This window comes from Pangasianodon hypophthalmus, chromosome 19 (assembly GCF_027358585.1).
Source record: "Pangasianodon hypophthalmus isolate fPanHyp1 chromosome 19, fPanHyp1.pri, whole genome shotgun sequence".
In the NCBI taxonomy this organism is placed as follows: domain Eukaryota; kingdom Metazoa; phylum Chordata; class Actinopteri; order Siluriformes; family Pangasiidae; genus Pangasianodon; species Pangasianodon hypophthalmus.
Window position 1 is genome coordinate 5,731,246 of NC_069728.1, and position 25,243 is coordinate 5,756,488.

At 41.0% G+C, this 25,243-nt stretch overlaps 1 protein-coding gene across 12 annotated transcripts in view; it reads left to right on the forward strand.

The window, feature by feature from the left end:
- The window catches only part of dab1a (DAB adaptor protein 1a), a 356,465-nt gene that overhangs the window by 194,073 nt on the left and 137,149 nt on the right, over window positions 1–25,243 (forward strand). For 8 of the 12 annotated variants that reach the window (XM_026944633.3, XM_026944638.3, XM_026944637.3 and 5 more), the window contains exon 1: window positions 981–1,256. The exons of 1 other annotated variant lie outside the window; for it this stretch is intronic. The gene's annotated coding sequence lies outside the window, so the exon portion shown is untranslated. Of the gene's footprint in view, window positions 1–979; window positions 1,257–2,657; window positions 2,899–25,243 lie in introns of those variants that run through there. 3 more of the 12 variants (XM_026944630.3, XM_034313586.2, XM_026944632.3) reach the window with 2 other exon arrangements.

Consider the following 25,243-nt stretch of genomic DNA (forward strand, 5'->3'; position numbering starts at 1 on the left):
ATCTGGTACATCCCCTTTTTGCTTTAATGACAGTGTGCACTCGAGCTGGCATGGACTCCACAAGTTTGTGTAAAAATTGGTGATCCATGTTAGATCAGATCCATCGGCATGTCGTCTGAACGCTTGCTTCAACAGAAGGGATAAGACTCCTGGAAAATCTGACCTTTTGTACAAAGGAGTTAACACGGTCAATTTCACACATCTGCTTAAATTTAAATAGTCACCTAGAAATTGTGCAACATCTCAAATTATTGAAAAAATCCCAGATTTTCAGTGTGGTCTCAGACTGTATCTTTTCTCATTTGGTTGACTCTTTGGGTTACTTGTTACGCTTTGCTGTAATCATGGCTGGCTATCTGAATAAGGAATGGTGGCTTGTGAGCTTTATGAATGTTCTCCTACCAGTATAGAGGACCCTGTGGTCCTTGTTTGGCTCTGGTAATCATGATTGAAAGTGGAGAGGGTGTGGTGCCTCCGGGAGCAGAAGGCGGAATTGAAATCAATATACTGCGTGATAAGGTGTCTCACGGCTTTAAAACAAAGCTCTCTCTATACCGGTGAAGGACTTCCTGTCTACTGGAATGTGTTTAAAATTCTTTCATACAGAAGGTCCAGTCTTGTTTTGTGGGCATTGCCACTGGGCCTGTTTACTGCACTGGTGCATGTGTGTGTGTGTGCGTGTGTGTGTGTGTGTCTGAGACACCTTCTTCCTAGTGCTGTCATCATGAGTGTACCCATGGCTTCTCTCTCCTGCAGTTGTTGCTCTCTTTTACCCTCTTTTGCGCATCTTGATGCCGGAACTCCTAGTGCCCTTACACCCTCCCCACCTTCCCACCCTCCTGCTAGCCTTTTTTTTCCCCTCTCTCTCTCTCTCTCTCTCTCTCTCTCTCTCTGAAACAGAGAAATCAGGACAGCTCGGTGCGCAAAGGGTTAACGCGCAGTCGTGCTTGTGATAGGCTACTAGAGCGCTGGGTTCAGCCGCCTTAAAACAGAGGTAACTAGGCAACTTCAGTGCAGGCTGTGCAACGAGAGCGAAAAAAAAAAAAACGGTGGGAAAAGGCTTGAAAGCGCTGAAATCCCGTCACAGTTTTCCGGCTGCAATATGGGAAGGATGTAGTCCTGATTTAGCCGACTGTGTCGGGCATGGGAAAGTGGATTACTGCGTTTTCTGAGACCTGGGGACCGCGTAGAGAGCTCGCGTTTGGATTCTAACCATGCCAAGTATGGAAACCGCACCATCACGCACGAGTTTAAAGGTAAGACCAGAGCAGGTGCGGGGTTTCTCATACACTCTGGTGGGTTAGGAAGTGATTTTATTCCTCACACTGTATTTTTGACATTTATTTTTATTTTTAAAATCACGGTTTGCCACTGATGCTCATCTGGCGTCCAGGGTAAAACCTGTTAACTGTTTGCACAAATAGTTTTGGAGAACCCGGTCCTGTGCGCACTGCTCCCCCGCCACCGGTTGACGGTCACAGCGCGCGCATGTGAAGGCGTGATCGGAGATGCGCGGTTTTGCTGCATTGACATACATCCCAGCACACACACACCAACTCACACACACACTCACACACACTAACAGATATTGATTAAGCTACGGTGGTCGGTTTTATCCACTGCCCCTCTGCTTTAGATTAAACACGCTAGTCATCGTGTGCTGGCCGGGAAGTGGTGCGTGTGCGTGCACGCGCCAGCTGCGTGGACACCCGCGCGGATTCCACTCACTCGGAGCGGCGCGTGAAGATTTCTTGCCCTGAAGACTGAGTCACATCCAGGCTACCACCGCTTGAGCCAGGAGTTCAGGGCACGGGGAGAGCTTAGGATATATTATCTCAAATGCATTATATTTGTTTTATTATTATTTAAAAAAAAAAAAACGCACTGATTTTTTTTACACAGATAGGAAGCGAGGCGCACTGTAGAGTACAGCGCTCGAGCCACTGGGGCAGTGCGTGTGCGTGCGTGTGTGTGAGTGTGCGCGAGAGTCTGCAGTGATCGTATGCTGTCCTCACGTGCTGTCAGCATGACCGTAAATGCGAGTTAGGAAAGAGCGCGCGCGGCTCCACTACGAGTGAAGCAAACTTGATTTTTTTTTGTTTTGCACAAATTTCCGATAAGAAATTTAAAAAAAAAGAAAAGAAAGAGAAGCAACAGTTGATGGTTACTGTTTCAGTTTCATCCACAGCAATATTAGTGTTAAGCATCACTAATAGATAGAGGTGTAACAGGTAGGCAACCCTGGTGCATAGCGAAAACACACGTGCATGCACGTGCATTAACCGTCCGAATGTGCGTCATGTCAGTTAGTAATAACCCGGAAGTAAGAATTGATAAAACGCGCGTGAATAACCGCAACACTCACTCTGGCTGGCAAAGCCGCATGCTGCATCATATTTAGCCGACAATTAAATGCAACCTACCCATAAGCTCCCATTGTGTGTGTGTGTGTGTTTGTGTGTGTGGGAGTGTGTCTCTGTGTGTGAGTGTGTGTGTGTGTGAGAGTGTGTGTTTATGTGTGTGTGGGAGTGTGTCTCTGTGTGTGTGTGAATGTGTGGGAGTGTGTGTGTGTGTGTGGGGGGGGGGGGGGGGGGTGTCTCTGTGTGTGAATGTGTGGGAGTGTGTGTGTGGGGGGAGTGTGTTTGTGTGTGTGTGTGTGTGGGTGTAGATGTCCGTGTGCAGTAGGATGATTTGATTTGACAGAAAACATGTCCGCTTCCTCTGAGAGCTTATGCCTGTTGGGCAGCAGGGTGTGTGATGAAATGTTTAGGACCCACCACTGTAACCGAGAGGAGAAATAAACTCAGGTGTGTTCGAGAGCTGCAGAAATGCTTTATAGTTCCCCGGTGAGCTCGTGCAGACTGAAGGACAAAGTGCATCAGGATTTCCGATGATGAGGTAAGCAGTAGTGCGTCATCACCTTTGCAGGGTTTGATCACTTCTCACTCATTCATGATTCTTTACTTTTCCTGTATTAAGCTAACAATCAGCTGTAGCAGGTGCGTTAGGAGAACCAATAAACTGTGCAGGAATCTGGCTTTCCAGGACCAGTGTGTGTACTGTGTGTACTATAATGTGTAGTGTGTATTCCAGTGTGTGTTGTGTTATGCAGAGTTAGTGTGTAGTGTGTACTGCAGTGTGTGTTGTGTTCTGCTGAGTTAGTGTGTAGTGTGTACTGTAGTGTGTGTTGTTTTATGCTGAGTTAGTGTGTAGTGTGTACTGTAGTGTGTGTGTTGTGTTCTTCTGAGTTAGTGTGTACTGTGTACTACAGTGTGTGTTGTGTTCTGCTGAGTTAGTGTTTAGTGTTTATTATAATGTGTACTGTGTACTGTAGTGTGTGTTGTGTTCTGCTGAGTTAGTGTGTAGTGTGTACTGTAGTGTGTACTGTGTACTGTAGTGTGTGTGTTGTGTTCTGCTGAGTTAGTGTGTAGTGTGTACTACAGTGTGTGTTGTGTTCTGCTGAGTTAGTGTGTAGTGTGTATTATAGTGTGTGTTGTGTTCTGCTGAGTTAGTGTGTAGTGTGTACTACAGTGTGTGTTGTGTTCTGCTGAGTTAGTGTGTAGTGTGTACTACAGTGTGTGTTGTGTTCTGCTGAGTTAGTGTGTAGTGTGTACTACAGTGTGTGTTGTGTTCTGCTGAGTTAGTGTGTAGTGTGTATTATAGTGTGTACTGTGTACTGTAGTGTGTGTTGTGTTATGCTGAGTTGGTGTGTACTGTAGTGTGTGTTGTGTTATGCCAAGTTAGTGTGTAGTGTGTATTATAGTGTGTACTGTGTACTGTAGTGTGTGTTGTGTTATGCTGAGTTGGTGTGTACTGTAGTGTGTGTTGTGTTATGCCAAGTTAGTGTGTAGTGTGTATTATAGTGTGTACTGTGTACTGTAGTGTGTGTTGTGTTATGCTGAGTTAGTGTGTAGTGTGTACTGTAGTGTGTTGTGTTATGCTGAGTTAGTGTGTAGTGTGTACTGTAGTGTGTTGTGTTATGCTGAGTTAGTGTGTAGTGTGTATTATAGTGTGTACTGTGTACTGTAGTGTGTGTTGTGTTATGCTGAGTTGGTGTGTACTGTAGTGTGTGTTGTGTTATGCCAAGTTAGTGTGTAGTGTGTATTATAGTGTGTACTGTGTACTGTAGTGTGTGTTGTGTTATGCTGAGTTAGTGTGTAGTGTGTACTGTAGTGTGTTGTGTTATGCTGAGTTAGTGTGTAGTGTGTACTGTAGTGTGTTGTGTTATGCTGAGTTAGTGTGTAGTGTGTATTATAGTGTGTACTGTGTACTGTAGTGTGTGTTGTGTTATGCTGAGTTAGTGTGTAGTGTGTACTGTAGTGTGTTGTGTTATGCTGAGTTAGTGTGGCACACATAGGATGCTGGATAATGAGTGATCACAAAAGATAATATATACTTGATGATCACTTTATTAAGTGCACCTAAACTGTAGCTATATGCAGTGGGCCTCATTTATTAATGAATGAAATTATTTGGAAATCGTTTGTAGGAGCGTTCACCCAAAAAATGTGGTTCGTATCCTAAAAAAAGTTCATATTCCAGGTGATCTCCTGAGTTAACATATGAGGAGAATCACCTTTCCAAATTCTATTCCAAATTCCAGATTACAGTGACAAGTGACAAATAGCTTATTTATTTCAACTCCACACACAAATTTAGTGAAAATGTTGTGAAACTCAGTTTTCTATTTGAAAGAAAGCATTACAATCCAAAACAAATCCATAAACTAAGACAAATAAGACAACAAATTGCCAGCCTATAAAAGAGTTAGTCTGTGTCTATGGCAGTCAACTCGCTGCAATGGCTAAGCTGCATTATTGGAAGAGCTAGTGAACGTTTGGCTTAGGAAGCGCTCAAACACTTTAGTGTCATCTTGTTGTTTTCAGGTTGCTGTGAGCTTCGCCTTTTATGGAGGTTTTTTTTTGGTCTCATTAATGCAAATCAGACATGCCATGCAGGCACGCCATGCAGGCACTTGGTGCTTCACGGGTGATTGGCACTTACCGGCATATGCGCATGAGTATTAATAAAATAGGTACAAAGACGTTTGTAAATCTGGCAGGAATTTTTTTGTTAGGTTTGGTTATGAAAAGATTTATACACAAGTACACGAAAAGATAGATAAATGAGGCCCATTTGCTGTTTCATCAGGCCTGCCTTGGTATACAATTACTGACTCTGGCCCATCTATCGCTATGCAGCGTATATCAGCCCACCTCGTCCTTGTTCATCCGGGCACAACACTTGTACCTCCACACGGATACACACATACACACACAAATAATATCTTGTTAGCGGTGATCCTACGGTGGTTCCTTTACAATGAAGGAAAGTTTTGTGCTTAATAACAAGGGCTACAGTCAGTATGTTTTATGTATGTTGTACGTTGTATGTTGTTTCTAATAAAGTGGCTTCTATCACAAGTAACCACACATATGCACCACTCAGTCCCACACACACACACAGAAGCAGTGGGTATTTTAAGCTAATTTATTCTTCTCTCATGTGATGCCCAGAGGCACTGCCTCAATGCACCACTGATCCCAATGTGTCTTGTGGCCCCCTGGTATAGCTGCTTTAGGAAGTGTTGCCTTGAAGAATGGCGTAGCCTGAGCACAGTTAACCTCTCAGTCCCAGGTCAGTGCCGTGATGATGAGTCCTGAAGCACATTGCACATTGACCTCCCAGTCATTGTCAAGTCATTTGTTCATGGCTGTACTTATAATACACCAAGGAAACGGAGTGTCATAGGCACTTACGTCTTTAGCCTTTGGCTGTTTCAGCCTAAATCAATATGGTGAGGCAGACTTAACAACACAAAGGATAATCACAGGTTAGCTGAAGTGTCGCTGATGATTATTTCAGTCATTTTTTACACGTTCTACAATGATAATTATTTATTGATTTTTATTTCTTTTATGGTAGACCAATTTTATAGGCTGACTTTTTTCAGTCCACATTTATCTTGTTGTTTAGACTGCATCTTTCCCAGTGACCTCATTGTAGAGTTCATTATAGGTAGTGTTTTTGAATAGAGTGTCTTGATCCAGTCAGAGGTGGCAATCTGCCAGTCGTTGCCTGTTGGCACACCAGCCTACTCACACACCACCTGGCGATCGACAGAAGCAGACCACGATGGGGTTCCTGCGTCGAGCGTGGGTTCTGTGTTCCGGACTTTTGAGTGTGTGTCGGCGGGAAGGCATCCCTTTCTGCCTGAATGGTCCCAGCAGGCAACAGTGTGTGTCCATGGAGACGCAGAACAGTGTGTAGGGGCCTACAAAGCCAACATTGTTTCGCTATCCACACTGGCTTCATTTAGTCATCCTTACAAGCTTGGATTTGGTTTTGAGGGCTTTGCAGAACCAAGAGTGGGGATCCGTGCAAGGAATTGTTTCTGCTGCATTAGTGAGTTAAGCAAAGAGTCAGCTAATGAGCTCTGGCTGCTTTGCTAGAGCCATAGAACCATAGGAAAAGGAGGTTGCTTTTTGTTTTGATCCATGCTGTTCTTTTCAGAACCTGGAGCATGACTAACACTCGTCTGTCCTGCTTATTAACAGTCATTTATAAAGCAAGATGGAATTAAAGTAGACTGTTCTTCGTCGAAAATAGAAGATAAAAAGACAAAAACCATTCCAAAGCAGTAGCAAGTGCACAGACTGGCATCCTTTTTAGGTCAAGTGAGATGGCAGTCAAAAATATTTTATTTGAATATACCACAGGTTCCCAATCATGGTTTTGGAGAACCCCCTTTACTGCACATTATACTGTAGTGTTTCTCCACGTCCAACATGACTGATTCAACTAATCAGCTGATTAACAGCTTTTCCTGAGTTGAACTGGGTGTGTTAGAGGAAAGAAAGCACTGAAATGTGCAGGACCAGGGTTGAGAACCTGTGCAGTAAGCCAGTAACTTACCTTGGGTGACATGGTGGTGTAGCAGGTAGCGTTGCTGCCTCACAGCTCTGTGACTGTCTATGGGGAGTTTCACATGTTCTACCTGTGCTCATTTGGGTTTCCTCTGTGTTCTCAGGTTATTATCCTCTGAAAATATGCCAGTAGGTGGACTGGCTACACTAAATTGCCCCTAAGTGTAAAAATGTGTGTGTGTGTGTGTATGGTGCCCTGCGATGGACTACTGTCCCTTTCAGGGTGTATTCCCGAATCAAGCCCAGTGTTCCCTGGAGAGGCTCTGGATCAACTGTGACCATCTGACCCAAGGATAAAACGGATTTAGCGTTTTTTTTTTTTTTTTTATCTTTCAGTATTCCCTTCTGGGCTTGTTTTAGATTAAGTGCGCTGGGGGAATCCTGATCTACAGGGGAATACCCTCTCTCAGAAATCTGTCCCACTCGCAGAGAGGAGGCATTGACTGGTGTTCCTTGTCCTCTGTATCGATCTGTCACTTCTGGGTGACATTATCTGCTCTTCCTAATTAGAGCTAAAGCAGTGCCCTCATCCAGGTGGTGGCAGCCCACAAAGGACAAAATACTCATTTAGGATCCTGAGCTTGGGTTCACGTCTAGCTGCTGTAATTTGAGCCTTGGCCTTTGTGACGTTCAATGTTTATATATATATATATATATATATATATATATATATATATATATATATATATTTGGATGTTTTATAATTAAAGTGCACCACTGCCACCTGCACCGCTGCCCCATGCAGAGCCAAGAGATGGGTTTGACATGTGCTTACTTTATTCTGGGAACTGCTGTTTCAACCAAGAACACACACACACATGTCTTACTATCTAATAATGCCTAGAACTAAATCACCAAGATATGCACGGAGAGAGAAAGAGAGAGAGCAACAAGCACATTATGTGAAAATTCATTTAGCCATTTATTTTGTCGACAGTATTTTTTTTCATCTTGTAGTTTGTGGTTTGTTTTTTCAGCACTTTTTGCAGATATGAATTTTGAATTAGGTCACATTTGTCCTTAGGTAACTTTAGCGTCATATTCTGGAAAAAAGAATGAGATATTAATATGTACAACATAATAGTTGCTCTCAGGGAGCTGTAATTTTAAGAACCCTGTTTGACTCACACTCTGCTCTGCTTTTCATTTGCACTCTGAACAGGATATGCAGTTTATCAGTGTTGCTGAGAGTGTAGAAGTGAGGATGAATATTCTGAAATTTTCTAAAGTAGATTTCCTGTAATTGGTTGTATTTTTGACACTCGGTTAAGAAGTGCAGCGTTGTCTATGCAGCGTTGCTGTTGCTGTTCTGTAGGGTGGCATATTTTCTTATATTTGCCCATTTTGATGACACTGAATCTATATTTTGTTTGATCTCAGTCACTGTACTCAGGTAATTTGCCTCTCTCTCTCTCCCTCTCTCCCTCTCTCCCTCTCTCATATCCACTCCTTGTTTATGGCCTCTTAAGCTGCTCATTCTTTTGAAGTGTACATTACCTTGTTGATCCAGAGCCAACACACAATATTTTTATATTAAGTTTTTTACCTCTGGGTTAAATCAGTAATAATAAATAATCTCCCTCTCCGTTCGCGCTCACTCACCTCACCAAATCTGTCATTGCGGTGTGGAGGAATGCTCCGCTCTACTGACTCCAGTCTTCCCCTTAGAAAGAAAGGGAATAAAAAGCAAAGACAAAAAGTCAGCGGTTGATATTGCAGTCCTTGGAGATTTCTGATGCATGTGCTGCATGCCAAATAACAACTCGGGGTGTTTGAGCTGAAATGCGGCATTTGTAATGGTCACAGTGCATTAACGTGTCAGTTACAGCTCTTCATCTGGGATTCACATTTGCCCTCATAAATACACTCACAATGGACCTGTCTTTCTCAGGGCAGGCTTTTTATTGAGCAGGTGTTTGGAAGTCACTGATAATGTGTATGCCTCTTTCTGGGATACACTATTATAATCCACCGTCTTCTGACATTTGGATGTAGCTCCCAGCAAGGCACAGGACAAATGAATAAAGCAAATTAAAATGTGACTTTGTCCATGAGGACATAGGTCTTTTATGGCCGTGTATAAAAGCATACAGTCTTGTGTTAGTCACTTTTGTTTCCTAAGAATTAGTAGGAATCTCATAGGCAGAAGCATGTCGACGAAACAAAATGGCTCCCAAAGGAGCTCAGCCTGGAGGAACAATTCCTTTCTGACTTTGTAAATTGTCTTTAATTAGTTCTGTTCTTAAATTCGCTTTTAAAGCCTGTTTTCATTGTGATTTTCACACAAGGAGTGAGAGTGAGCGAGTAAGATCCAAGCTGAGACCCCTCTGTGGTGCCCCGTTGGGTTCTGCTCCAGAGCTGTTTAGTATGCGTGGGCCTCTCTCTGCTCCCATTAAGCGGCTGAAATGAAAAGGCTGCATTTCTCAATAGCCGAGCGAGTGGGATGCAGAGTGGAGGCGGGAGGCAGCAGTCATGATGGCTTTTACACAGAAGTATGAGGTTAGCCTGAAACAAGCTTCTGTGGGTAGATGTCTGTGCTGCAGCACAGTCAGGTGGCATAAATGGGAGAAGAAATGATGGATGGTTAAATGAATAGACAGAGAAATAGATTCATGAATGCATGGACAGAGAAATTCTCTTTCCTTTCTATTTTTCTCTCTCCCACTCTCTTAAATATGCAGGATCAGGTTTGGACCACTTGTGTCAGTAGAGATAGACAGAGATATGTGGCCTGCTGTCTATGCATTCTGTTAGATGCTCCCCTTCTGGGACTATGCTAGAACTCTGATATTTGTCCCACTATTTAGTTTAATTGTACAGTGATGAAATGGACATCTGGCTCATATCCAAGTTAACAAGCAATCTAATGCACTGGTCACTGAACTGGCGAGAAGCGTCTGAAGACTTGGCCTGAATCATCTTTAGGTTTGTTACATGTAAGGAATAACACAAGACAGAACGTGCTGTTATATGAAAATAATGCAGACCGGGGGTGGAGGTGCATTATTTTTGTATAACAGTATGGTCTGGAGTGTGTTATTCCGCTTATGCTACAGCGATTTGCCAACGATTACAATGTGTAATTTATTAGTGAATGACATGTCACTCACTTTAACGGTTTATTATTAGATTTAAAGTTGCGGAACATTTGCGAGACAAGCTAGTTTCTGTTCTTACCTACATTACAGCTGTAATAAAGTGTCATTCTTTAAAAGCCCCCCTCTCTCTCAACCTGTTTTTAAATCAATTTATTATTAGTCTTAGATTATGTGTAAGCATCTGCTGTACAAGTTCCTGTGTATAAGCTGTTACTATAGAAACAATGACATATTAGGCTAGTGCACTAATATTAATGTTCGTATTACATTAGGAACTACCTGTGCTGTTATACAAAAATAATGCACACCTTCTGACCAATCAGATTCGAGCATTCAACTGCACTGTTGTATAAGCTGTAATAAAACACTATCATGCAAAATGAGCTAAAGTAGTGAAGGTACATGTGTGTATTATAGCACAGTTTCTTAGTGTATATCTCTGCTGAGCTGATCTAGAGGATGTTAGTCAGGATGTTATAGCCCATAGGTGTGGGATTAAATTAGAGTGTGCGTGGCTCACCCTGGTGTAGGAACAACTGAAGGTCTCTCTCTCCTGCTCTCAGCTGTTACCACACACGTTTTGTAATGGACAGACTGAAAATCTGTATGATGTGCTTCTATATGGCAGCTTGCACAAAAAAAGTCCTTGTGCAACATTTACATTTATAGCCCTACTAGAGTAACTTAGAAAAGTGCTCATTAAAAAACATATCCATACGCTTGTATAAATAGGGCAGCATCTAAGAACCATCAAGCTAAAGTCCTGTTAGAAAGGAGTTAGTATAAAAACAAATCATTTTATTTTCATTAAAAAAATCAAACCAAGAATGATTTACACAGGTGATTTATAATAAAAATTATAAAGACTAAAAAATAATGGTATGCTAAACAACATATGGGAAAGAATTGCTCAACAACTTGGTAGTCCAAATGATGGCCCATTTAGCAAGACTATGATTGTTCTCATAATTTTTTTTAGCTCCATCTGCATTTTTAACAGTGGCACAACTCTGAGCATGTCTTTACTGCAGGTAAAGAAACTGTAGATGAAAATTTTAGAATAACGTTCATAATATTGCACAACGGATAGGATTCAGATTTGTGTACATGCTGGTGCATGCAGTACTTCCTACAGTGCAATGGTGGACCAGTGGTGGGCCGAGCTTGAGCAGAGGAGATCAAGTTTGTCAGCAAGGTCAGTGTGTGCTGCTCAACTGGGGGTTTTCAATGCCGATTTGATAGCTGTGGCAGTGTGATTTCTCACCCGTGTCAGCAGCCATGTTCTTGGCTAAGCTCTTAGCCCCACAACCACTGGCTGCTAATACTGCCTTTTGAATAGTTGCCTGGGAAATCTACTCCCAGGCTTTGATCAGGATGAAAGCACATCTCTCTGGCGCAACTGCAGTTATGTTCCCTTCTGCTGCAACTTTAGGTGGAAATTACTTTCTTTTCCATTCACACTTGCTCTCACTTGTTCTGTGTCACTCTCCTCTGCTTGCTCTCTCACTCTCATTGGTTGAGGGAATCCCATCTTTTGATCTGTTTTTTTTTTCTCTTATCGCCTCAGCCAGAGAGGGAGGCGGTATGCATTAGTACTGAAGAGGGGACGAAGAGAAAGGGGGAGCGTGAGATGCGCGAGAGGGTGCTTTTTCGCTGTGGTAACTACGCCCCTCTCGCTCTCTATTTCGGATACACGCAGCCACTCTGTAACCTTGTGTGTGTGTGTGTGTGTGTGTGTGTGTGTGTGCAATATTAAATATTAAAATGCCACAGCAGCCAGAGCCTGTCTCTTTAAAATGTAGGAGAAATGGCTCAGCAGAGATGGAGACGGAAAGAAGATGTGTGGAAATAATGGGTTGGGATAGAGGCAGACAGATAAGGACATAATAATTGATAAACAGCATATATAATGCATTTCATATAAACAGGCTTCTTTGTAAAGTCAGAACACTTTTACAAACTCTGGCAGATGTCAGAAATTCACTGTATGGCCAAAAATATGTGGACATCTGACTATCACACTCATATGTAGGCCTTCCCCTAGCTGTTGCCACAAATTTGTATTATAATTCTGTAGAATTACAATTTCCCTTCATGGGAGCTAAGAGGCCAAACATTTTCCAGCATGACAATGCCAGTCAACATTCCAGTTCATCCCAAAGGAGTTCAGTGGGGTTGAGGTCAGGGCTCTGTGCAGGACACTCGAGTTCTTCCACACTTCCAAACTTGGCAAACCATGTCTTCCTGGACCTTGTTTGCCAAGTTTGGAAGTGTGGAAGAACTCGAGTGGTCTGCACAGAGCCTTGACCTCAACCCCACTGAACTCCTTTGGGATGAACTGGAATGTTGACTGCACCCAAGACCACAAATCCCCACAGCCATGCTCCAAAATCTAGTGGAAATCCTTCCCAGAAGAGTGGAGGTTATTATAGCAGGCAAGGGGACTAAATCTGGAGTGGGATGTTCAACAAGCACGTATGGGAGTGATGGGTGTGATAGTGTATGTGTCAGGAGTAAATATGTTCAGAAGAGAAAGCTGTTGTTCAGGAGAGAAATCCTGTCTCTGTGAAGTTCTGTAAATCAAAGGGCAAAAATGACATTAACATCTAACCAATCAGGACAAAGAGGTGCCTCAACTTGCACTTACATTCAGGCAATCTAGTTCAGACATGTTTTAGGGGCATGGTTTTTGGAGGGATGACTGAGCAGCAGGGTTGTATTTCTTCAGATTTCGAGTTTCAAAACAGTTAAGTCATCTAACTTTTACCAGAATCACTGACTATATCTTTAATTGTAAAAGTATTTTTCTCTTAAAGTAAACCGAGTCAGCTTTACTCTCCATCTATCCCATTTTGTCCTATGAATTGGAGGTTCTTTGGGTCATTTGGCTCCTTTGTGAAAGGCAACGCTTCACTGAATCTGTCCAGACTTTTTCTAAAAGCCAGAACGCCTCCACCTGATGGAAACATGTCCAGTACTCCTTTTTTGTGTATGTCTTCTTGTCAGAGTTCAAGCCTGCTCTCTCTAATCCATCTCTAAAAGACCTCCCAGGCTCATGGATGTGTATTAGACCCTCCATCTTTATGTTAGTGTGTGAGTTAAGATAGAGAATCTTCAATTAGCTCCATCTGCATTTGCCCATGGCAGATAAAGACAGTGTAAGATGAGCCTCTCTATATCGATGGGCTCTTATTAGAGGAGAGGGCTTAATACCCCTCTTTCTTTAAATGAGATACTCTCACACAGTAAAGATTGGGATTAAACGTACACATACACATATGAACATGTGTCTTGCTATCCTTGGGAGGATTTTCCATTGAAATAATTAATGCCTACACCTAAACCTAACCTCAATAAACCAAAAGGCAATCTAAATAAAAGTCCCCACAAGGTTAAAACTAAAAACATGCCCACACACACTTGTGTGTTTGGGATGTGGAGTGGAGTAGGTCCCCTTTACTCTCATATATAATGAGAATTCCCTGATACAAGGCAAGTGTGTGTGTGTGTGTGTGTGTGTGTGTGTGAAATTGGAGTGGAATGGCTGTAGCAGGTGAGGGGTTGTGGCAAAATCACGTTAGTAAGGTGGACCATGGAGATAACCCATATTTAACATGTTTATGACCCTTTGTGTGTCTGTGTGTGTGTGTGTGTGTGATTATCTGTGTAACAGTGTTTGCTTGAATAGAGCTGTTATTATTATGTCTCAGTGTGCGAGTGTTTGGGTAATTTGCCCTGGCAAGCATGTCTAGTTGGGAGGAGGCAATTTGGGCAAGAGCTTGGCTCACTGTAAGGGGAGATAGCATCATGGGGGCTTTGCTCATGTGTGTATTAGTGTATAATTCATCTAGCTCATTCAGCTCATGGTTCCCCTCTTTCTGCCACTGTTTCATTCTGAGATCTCCGCTGTAGTACTAGAGCTCATATGGAACTTAAAAATCCATCCTTAGGCCTGTTACAGTCGACTGCAGTTTTAACTATTACAATTTCTCACAGATAAGGCTCATAAAGTGCTGCTATTTTACACATCATGAATCTTTTTGCAAACTACTGATTTGGAAAAACACAACGAGGGAAGGAGAGTGTGTGAGAGAGTGAGTGAGTGAGAGAAATGGAGTGAAAAATGGCCTGATTGTCACCGATGGTCACATTAAATTCAGCTGAATTACTGGTTAAGCCCACCATGAATGAATCACTGAACTCTCTGCCCTCATTGACCTCCACCTTTTATTACGGCTTTGAGAAAATTGATGGATTGACCAGTAACAGCTATAGTTTAACCTCGAATCTGGCAAAGATTGTCTTTATTCCAATACAGCGCTGACTTAAATGTTTATTGGTTAAGCCCCTGTCCACCTTGTGTTATATGGTGTGATATTTTGATATTGAAAATAAATCCAATATTGACTTGATAATTTGTATCAATTCAAAAAATATCTATCTATCTATCTATCTATCTATCTATCTATCTATCTGTGTTGGAATGGCTGTACGTTCTGTAGAGATTGAAATAATTAGAGATTGATATAATGTATTTAACATGAATCGATTCTGCCCAGTATTTCATTTTTTCTTGTATAAAGAGGAGTATATTTCTTTGTGTAGCGTATTATTCAGCAACTACAGTGAAACTATCAGGAAAGGTGTGTCCTTACCGGAGTGAGGGCTGTAAGTCTGGACTCACTGAACCCACTGGTCCTGGAGGTTTAAAAGGATATATTTTAAAATTCCATATAGTGCATGATTTATTCATATCCTGTTTAGGGCTGTCACTATCGATTATATTGGTAATCGAGTAATCTGACACTTATTTTGACGATTAATCGAATAACTGGATTTTTAAACAATTCACAGTAAAAATAGACTTATATGAACAATAAGTTCACTTAAGATGATTACTTAATCTCACCAAACAGTATATAATTTGAAAGGTTCTATCACTCAGTATTTGACATTTGACTACTGTTTTTCGATAGAAATGCTACAGTGATTATAATTCCTTGATTGGTGTGAAACATGCAAACCCAAAGCGGGACTTAGGACCTTATTATGAAACATCCGATGAACACGAGGTGCACATTTGGAAAAATATTGGTGTATTCACATGTTTACTTCTCATTTGGTAATATATATTTATCATTTCTATCTACTTTCTATTAAATTGTGCGCTCTGATGGGCATTTGCTTGTGCTTAAAATGGGTGTGCAAGTTAAGATTATTCAAAATTATTCAAATCTAGCTACTAGTAAACTTACTTGACAGTAGTAAACTTGTCTGGTGGTGGATCTGTGACCTGGATGTCACCTTTTCAGGTGCTGCAGCATTGAAGATGTGCTGTTATTTGAGTTCATTTTTGCAGATATGGCAGACAGCAACATTGTTTTTCACATCTAATGTAAAGTGCTCCTACACAGTTGCACGGACCCTCGTCTGTACACTGCCGTGCCTCTGCCATTGTAATCGAGGATTTTTTTTAATCGGGTACTCGAATTTAATCGAGTAATCGTGACAGCCCTAATCTTGTTGATATGATACTTCTTAAAAAAATCTTGGAGCTGTTTTTATTAGTAACATATTTTTGTCCTCACCATCCCCCTCATACTCAGCTCAAGCGAAGTTCAATAGATGAGAAGGTCAAAGGATCAAATCATCATAACCATAGACTCCAGCAAAAGAAGGCACTGAAATTGAACCTTTTTTCTATTAAAAGCAGTGCAAAGATAGTAGACATTGGTAGCACTTGGTTTAGACCACTTCTCCATCTATTTATTTCAGCTAACAATCCATTATTATTTTACTTTGCTAGCTAGTTAGCAAGCAGGAATGGTGGTACAAATGGAGCAAATATACTTAATATAATTATATAATATAAATATAACACATTGTATAAAGACAACACATTGTAAATAAATATGAATATGAATACAGATATGAATAATAGGTGGAGGTTCATTTTTTTAATTTGTCTTTTCTGTTTTTTTTAAAGGACAGCTTGCCTAAAAGCTTCAGACTAGGTGTGTGTGTCTGGGCTGTGATCCCGCAAGACAAAACTACTTCAACTAATGTTATGTTATGTTCAGTAATGTCTTACTGAACCCCAAACTAAAACCATATTTCTACCATATTTCTGTACAAACATAAGAAGTGCTGCTTAAAGGGCCCGATTTGACTCATCAAGACTTTGCTGCTTAGAAACATAGATTGCTTCCAGCATCCCTTTTTTTCCCCAGTGTTTTCCAGTGTTAATCTGTGTTTCCACTGTGTGTGTGTGTGTGTGTGTGTGTGCACTGTACTTTGTATTTCTGTGAGAAGACTATACTCATTCTCAATGTTTTAAATACACAGCATTTATTTCAAACCAATTTTAATTTTGTGAATACAGTGTGCGTCAGCTGTGCAGAAGAATGCAGGGTTAATCAATTGTGAACTTGAATATCTCTGAATAAATCAGATTAAATGAGATTAGTGCTAACAGTGTGTGAATGAATGTGGCTTGGTTTCTCCAGCATCTCTCCACATTCCTACTTCTCTTTCAATTAACAATTAAATTAACTACCTATTTAAATGAACTATTTAAATAAAATATTCTCTTGCCATTTTCCCCTCTTCTTCTTTTTCTTTTTCTATCTTTCTAGCTCAGGCATTCACGTTAATGTAATTTAAAGCAGAGACACACCAGCCTGAATACTTTGTGGTCCTTTCTGCAGCCTCAGCCAGCCAGCCAGCCAGCCAATAGCTAGCAAAATGTGTGTGTGTGTGTGTGTGTATGTATGTGCTGTTCTAGCTTTATCCTGTCTCCTGCCATGGCTGTCATTCCTACTTGTCTTCTCTAAGTTGATGGAAGCCCAGCTGATATAAAATGGCCATTCAGTTTTTCCCTATCTTCCAAATCTGTTCACTTTAACTTATTCCTTTATCCTTCTCCATGAGAGAGCATGGGGAAAAATCTAATAAGGTAAAAGTCCTGGAACCATCCATTAGCAATTTACTTCACTGTTTGTTTTCTATTTGCTTGTCCATGTGATGCACTTCCAACGAGAGCCACTTTAGAATAATGCTGCGTGCTTTTTCCTTTGTTCATTTAACATAATTTTGTTTTGCTTGCATGGCAATGTTGTCTGGATTACATCCAGCTCTAGTCAAGCAAGCTATATTAAATAACTACGAAAGACCAAAGCAGGCCCTGCCCAGCGGCCCTGGAGAACTTACTGAGTTCACTGAATACAATGCGTGGTTTTCGAGTTGTTTTTATTTCAAGGTGATTTGTGAACTACTTTGAATTTGGGCGAGTGTGATGAAAATGAGAGCCAAGTGCTGGGGTTGAATTTGTGCTTAACACTTAACACTTAACACCTCCCTCTGTGAGATTTAGCTTGGAAGTCTTGAAAGTGCGGTGGCAGACTTGAAACCGAATGAAGATTAATGATCTCTCACATGTGCTTTAAGCGCTACGAAGATCAGCCTCCGAGCCTCTGTAAAACAACATATTTGGATAGTTAGAGCCATAATAGGACTAGATTTGTTTTTGCAACTGCAGTAAGTAACAAATAATGTTGGTAACAAGATTACATCCAATAACTTTAGCTATATGAACACCTACCAGCCTGTCCGGGTAAGAGCAGAGCTGCCGTAATGTGTTTGCGGTTCCCTTCTGCAGCGTTCTTTTGTTTAGAGAATTTGGTACAAGGAATCAACAGGGGGAGGTGGCAAGATCTGGAGAGTTAGCAAGATAAGAGACGTAGAAAGACTGACAAGAACAAGATGGGAAGAACTACAGAAAGAGAAAATCAAACTGTTTTCGAAGCAGTTTGTCAGGTTTGTGTACAAGGCAATGATATGTGATGTTGATATGTGGCTGTGTTTTCATTAAGCTGAATGAATTCGTCCCGATTGCATATTCCTAAAAGATTGCATATTTTCATGTCTGATGCATGTAATCTAAACAAAATGTATAAATGAAGAGCCATTTAGTGTCAAGGTTACAATAACATTAAGAAGCTTGTCAGTCCAGAGAGCGTAACAAGTAGCTAATGTTAGGTCAGCGTGTGGGCCGAGTGTTCAGTAACGTCGCTTATGATTTTATACATTTATTCATCAGTTACCACTTCATCCTGGTCAGGGTCATGGTAGATTGGCAGACTAATCTGGAAAAACTTGGCACAAGTCAGGAAAAACACCGTAAGTACGTCTCAATCAGCTCCCTAGTTCTTTAGTCAGGGCACTGATCAGGGAGTCGGCCATTTTAAGGGCTGTCTCAATCGCAGAATCCTTCCAGTGCACTGGAACGTTCACTCCTGAAAACAATCCCATAATGCACCGCAAAAACCAGGGAGCATCGATGCTCACTATGTTCCCATACTGGAAATGACATCACATTTTCTGAAGCCTCTCAGCTCCAAAAAAATTGGCGGACGAACTCTCAGCCAGCTTCGTCTACAAACGTAAGTAGCTTGTTATCCGTGTTGTAGCTCTCAATTGATTACTTATGTTAGCGATTTTTAACTTTATTTGAAGTTCTATATACGATTTGTTTGAGTCTAATGACTTAAGTGTTTGATGATTTAAACAAGTCCATCCTGCTTGAAGTACCATGACAGAAACGAGTGTAAATAAGCTAACAATTTTATGAGACACATAATGTCATCGGTCCAATGCCAGTAGTGATGTTTTCCAACGCGAATATGTAGTCATATTGCTGGAAATTGAGTCATCAGTGTCCCAATGTGTAGTGAGCCAGGGTCCTTACCAGTGCCCAAACTCGTGTACACGATATCCTGATTCACAACCTAGGGAGCTAGGGAGCTGATTGAGACGCACCCCATGTATGGGATACCCCAAGTGGATTATTAAAGACTACTTATCTGCATGAAATGTAGCTATTGGGTGATGTTTTAGCTTTATCCAGAATGATGCTTGTGTTGAGAAGTTGGCATTAATTGTTCAACATGATTATATGCATGGTAAATCAAAATGCAGGGAAAACGTTTACATGCACACACTGACAAAAACGTCAGACAATTCTCTGTCAGTTGTGTACCGCCAACAAACCTAATCTCTCCCATGACACACAAGTTTGGGCTTCACAGGACTTATGATAAGTTCTCAGTGCAGCTTTAAGATATAGAAATGCCAGCAGGATTGCTTTAAAAAAAAATTATATATATGTATCCAGTGTCTGTGTGGAAATGTTGTGTTGCAGAGGAAGATGAACGGGCAGGTGATTGGAGGCACGTTTGCTGGTTCCAGGTGTTACCATGCATTTAATTACCCTCATGGCAGATTAACGAGACAAATTGTACTTCACTCTCACCCCCACCCCCCAACACACACACACACACACACCCACACACACACACACACTCTCCACTTCACACATCCAGGTGGGACTAATTACCTTTCAGCACTGAAGCTCTCTTTCAACGCTGGCACAGCTCAAACACTAAAACACATGCGTTCTAATAATCCGCTCCTCTTTTTTCACACAACTGTATTCCACATTGCATTACAGCATATGGACAGAAGCTGTTTTCAAGACTGCCCATATGCTTTAATTAATGACAGGGAGGAGCACACAGTGATAAAGAATGGTTTAAGTAGGTGAAGCAGAGAGACACTATTAAGTAGCATGGTTATTCCAGCTCACATCCATCACCATGATGAACTGCTTCTTTGTGTCCCAGTTGGTCCTGCCCTGTTGCATTAAAGGAAGATTGGAATGTAGAGCATTTGACCCATTTTTTGATGCTTCAGAAGATCGCAAAAACATTCGTACTTTGTCTCATCCTGGGATTATCCTTGTCCCAAATAAGGGGAGTGGATTGCCATATACACACTTTGAGTAATACAGACAACACTAGTGGAATGTCTGAAAGGCAGACCGCTAGGTAATAGCAGCAGTTAGAGCATCTCCTCTGCAAAATATGGCTGTTCCCAGCCATCTGGCATAGCGTTGACTGGGGAGTGAGGGTCTTCGGCTGCAGTGGAAAGTGTGTGAATGTGTGTGTGTGTGTTTAAGGAGTAGTTTGTAAAGCGGATGAAGAAATGCTGTAGTGTGTAAGAATCCTCTTGGCTTGCTTGTGGCTCCTGTGTCTTCTTGCCCCTCAGGCTGCTGTCTGGAGTGCCAGAGCAGGTGGCCCAGATAGAGCTGAGCCAATGCTCTCTTCAGGGGCTCTCAGAACAGAAACACACACACACACACACACAAACCAGGTCCTCTTACCCTGGTCTCCTTTACTCGTGTCCTTGTGGGATCAGAATGTGTGGAGAAGTATATTTATTATACTGTGTGTATAATGGCCATAATAAACCTTAAATATACATTAATATAAACGGATGTACATATTGTCTCCTATTTTGCAATGACTTTAGCTGATGTGTTCTATAAGATTAAAAAGTAATCTGCAATTCATAAGCAATTAATCAGAAACAGACCTGCAATTACGAGGTCCTCCCTCAAAATGAGCCCAGGATCAATGGGCCTCATTTATCAACCTTTTAGTAAAGTTGTGTGTAAATGTTTTGTTGGCCAAACTGAATGAAAAATTCCCACCATGATTACAAACGTTTATGTAACACTGATTGCCTTTCATAGGAGTTTGTTGATAAATGCCAATCACCAGTAAAGTGTAAAGTGACACCCCAAAACTGAATAAGACAAAATGAAGAAGTGGTGAAAGAGCGCCTCCTAGGCCCAGTGCATGCTAATTCTGTGGTCGACTTCATGCTTGTCTTTTGTTAGCAGCACTCTAGCCAGCTAACTGTGATGAGTGATGTATATTTTGTATACTGTTGCTTGATCTAAAGCAAATACTTGTATATACAGCATAACTCATTTAAAGATAAGAAGTGCTACTTTCTTTACTTCTGATGCCATGTTAATTTGCCATCACTTCGTGAACTAGGAAGTAGACCTGGGCCAAATATGTTATCATGATAATTTTTTATATATTGCTCCATCTTGACAATTATCACGATAAAGAATTTCATTACACTGTCACAGTTTTTAAACAATATCTTTCTAAATAATGCAGGCTAAACATCCACTTGTTCATGACCTACCTTCTTTCACCCTCTTCACTTTCACCCCCAGGTCTCTCTCTACTCGCCATCTTTCCCTAGCTTGCTACTGTTGTTTTATTAGATGTGATTCCCTCAAGTAAGCATGCAATTCAGCATGCAGCTGTTTGGCTGTTGTGCTGGCTTTACACCTACCCTACATGCTGCATAATCTTCATCCAGCTATTTTGTGAAGTTAGACCATAAAATAGAGACAGAAAGTTTACCAAATTTGAATACCCTCAGCTTATCATCGTTATTGAGGAAATCTTTTTATCACCCAGCACTTTTGGGAAGGACTCATAGTTGAGAAGACTACTTCAAGTTGATGAGTAGGAACTTCATGTTGAGGGGATGTTTTCTTTGGCTTTTCTGGGTTGGAGGTTGGGAATTACAAGTTGTGACCTCGAGTTGAACGCAGCATAAATCTTCCAGTATGCAGCTCAGCCATTGAAGCGCAAATACCAACTACCATAGACACACACAGAGGGTGCGTCTCAATCAGCTCCCTAGCTCCCTAGTTCGTGCATCAGGATTTCGTGTACACGAGTTTAGGCACTGGTAAAGACCATGGCTCATTACACATTGGGACACTGATGACTCAATTTCCGGCGACATGACTACGTACTCGCGTTGTAAACCATCACCACTGGCATTTATCAACAACAGGCAGGACCAATATCTTTCTGAAATTATATGTCATATAAATTTGTTAGTTTATTCATAAATTTGTTAGAGTTTCTGTCATGGTACTTCAAGCAGGATTGTAGGCTAGCTAGTTGCTTTTTTAAATTATTAAACACTTAAAAGCCGTTAGACTCAAACCATATATAGAACGTCAAATACTCGCTAAAGTAATCATTTGAGAGCTACAACAGTGATAACAAGCTACTTACATTTGTAGACGAAGTTGGCTGAGAGTTCGTCCGCCATTTTTTTTTCAAGCTGGGAGGCTTCAGAAAATATGACATCATTTCCAGTAAGGAAACATAGTGAGCATTGATGCTCCCTGGTTTTTGCAGTGCATTGTGGGATTTTTTAGGGAAAAGGAAGGATTTTGCGATTGAGACAGCCCTTAAAATGAATGACTCCCTGATCAGTGTCCTGACTAATGAACTAGGGAGCTGATTGAGACACACCCTAAGTCTTCTTCCTTTTATAGCATGTTTCTTTTGTCTTAATTCAATGGCTAGTGTTATGTGTGTTAATTTATGGATTTGTCTTAGAATGCTTTCTTTTAAGTCATTTATATGAAATGACTGAGTTTCATGACATTATATTTGTGTGTAAATGAAAATGTCTTGAATATGTAATTGAATATGACTTCATATGGCAGTTGAGGTTGATATTAGAAAGTCTCCTTAAATTTACACAAATTCAGGAGCTCACGCAGGATATGTACATTTTTCTCAACTAATGGATTTTCATGAATCCAGTGCATAATGAACAATTTATGAATAAATCCAGTTATATTCAGCTTGATAAATAAGGCCTGTTGGATGGAAGTATTCACAGCAAAGTGACACAATGAAAGAGACATCATTTGGGATAGTCTGCACTCACTATTGAGTGGAAATTTGTTCAGTGTATTTCTGTAGCTTAAGCTTTAGACAGTCAGCTAGAATATATCTCACTCTTTTCATCTCTAACTCTCTTTTTTTCTACCTCTTTACATACCATCATGCTTCCTTTCAGAATCTATGCTTTTGTGTTGGCCACTATAGTCTGCATGTTTATTCATGTCATTGAGTGAAGGGGTTTTTGGTCAGAGGTTTCCGGACCTTAGGATTTGTCCCTGTGTCAAGAGGCGGAAGCCAAAAGCAAAGCGTAATAGAAAATGAAAAAGAAAGAGGGGAAAAGACTCATGTTGTTTGGTAAATCTGAATGAGGCAAGCAATGAAAGCAGAAGAGGCCTGTCATTCTTACACGCATTCTTTTTGATCTGATTGAGTCCATTCAATTTTGCGTGGCTTGTGGACGCAGAAAAGAGCCCAAGACTTTTTACATTTCTGTGATGTAATTGGGTTCTTGTGTCACTATTACTGAATCCTTCCTGTCCTCCTTCGAGTGCCCGTGGCTGGAGTTTCCATTTAAGGAGGATCATGCATTATTCATGAAAATGGTGCCATCATAGCAGCCTGGAAATACTTGCTTAAATTTGCCTGCCTACTCTAATAACTGGACTAACCCATGTGTTATGTGTGTGTGTATGTGTGTTTGTGTGTGTGTGTATGGGGTGGGGGGGGGGGGGGGTGCTGTTTTTTGGAAGTACTTCAAAATCCATTTGTTGACCTCCTTCATCAAAGAGAGCGGCAGCCAATCACAAGGATCTGTAGAAGGAAGTGAAGCGTGTTCTTGGTTATGCATAGCCAATTGGAGCGCGGTGAGAAAGGTCAGAAAGCTGTGGAGATTCCAAGGTCTGGCAAATCTCACTGACCTTGCTTCAGTCTGCATGCCTCTTCCTTCCCTGCTTGGTGTCCCATAGAGCCTTGTGGCACATTTGGCACCTCATCAAGATGAATCTGTTGCCTGATCTGGCAGCCCAAGCAGACACAGGCACAACACGGCCCAGATGTCCAGAGAGCATGTCTATGCGTTGTAAAGGGTGTGAAAAGGTGATGACCTCCAAAATGTATTGTTTGATGGGCAGATTTAGAGAAGTTAGAGAAGAAGGAATAACTCACAATGTCGTTATCCTCAAATTAAAGCTGACATTTTATACTTCAGCCTCATACCGTAAGCACTGCATGTAGTCTGTTCTGTACTACTGTAGTGGAAAACATTCTGATATCAATCACAATATCTAAAACAGGATTAAGATTGAATGATGTGGTGTGTATTTAGGAATTAGGACATGAGAACTGGCAGATGAATACATTGAGGAGAAAATGGAAAAAAATAGTTATTGAGGTTGGTTATCGTCTTTGTTTACTGTTGATCTGTTTAACTGTGAAGCAGAAGATTTACGCTCACAGTATTAGGAACACCTGTACACATTCATGCAGCTATCCAAATGGAAAATCATGTGGCAGCAGCGTAATACATAAAATCATGCAGATAAAGGATAAAAAATTCTTGGGTATATGAAATCAACAACAGGGCATTTCTACTTACAGAACTTCCGCTCACTGGATGTTTTTTGCACCATTCTATGTAAACTCTAGAGACTGTTGTCCATGAAATTCCCAGCCGATCAACAGTTTCTGAAATACTTTCTGAAACACCAACCCATATCTGACATTTGATGTGAACTATTTGATGTAACTGAAGCTCTTGACCTGTATCTGCATGATTTTATGCATTGCGCTGCTGCCACATAATTGGCTGATTGGATAATTGCGTGAATGTGCAGGTGTACAGGTGTTCCTAATAAAGTGGACAATGAATTTAAATGACAGCTTTGGCTTGAATTTTTCAGCAGGGATGATGCCCTTGCCATGGCCTTTAAATTAATTTTAGCTGGATTGGCTTTTAGTGAAACTAAATGCAATTCAATTAACATTTTTAATGAACATTTTTCCATCAGTATACATCAGTACTTCTTTTGACACATACTGGGTGATTGTGTGTGAGTGTACTATATGTGTGTGCATGTTCATGTGCACTTGCATTGACTAGAAAGCACATTAAAGAGTGTGCATGTCTGAAAAAGCAGTTTAAGTCCTTCAAAATCACACCAGCAGTCTTAAAGTCAAAAGGCAAGTCAAAGCCTGACTTGAAGTCTAGAAGTCAGACAAGCACACATCTAAGGGCAAAGACTAATCTAACTCAGAGATCATGCTCTCCAGGAAAAAAGCCCTGCCTTAGGACGAGCAGGAGGCAGAAAGGGGCATAGATTTAACTCTTTAATTAGGCTTTATGCTTATAAGTACTGGCTTATCCATACAAGCCCCAAGCACTTCATCTTAATTTCTCTTCATTATTATTAGCATATCATAACCAAATTTAAAGCAGTTCAAAGCTCTGATATGATACTGAGCCCCAGGGTCTTTTTAACTTATGAATACTCTGTAGGACAAGTGAAGCATCCACACACACACACACACACACACACACACACAGATTAAGAGACTGAAAGAATGAGAAGGTTGGTCTAATGATGGAGACATTTATAATCTAAATATTTTGGTGTATGTGATCAGAATTGTATTTAAAAGCTAATTA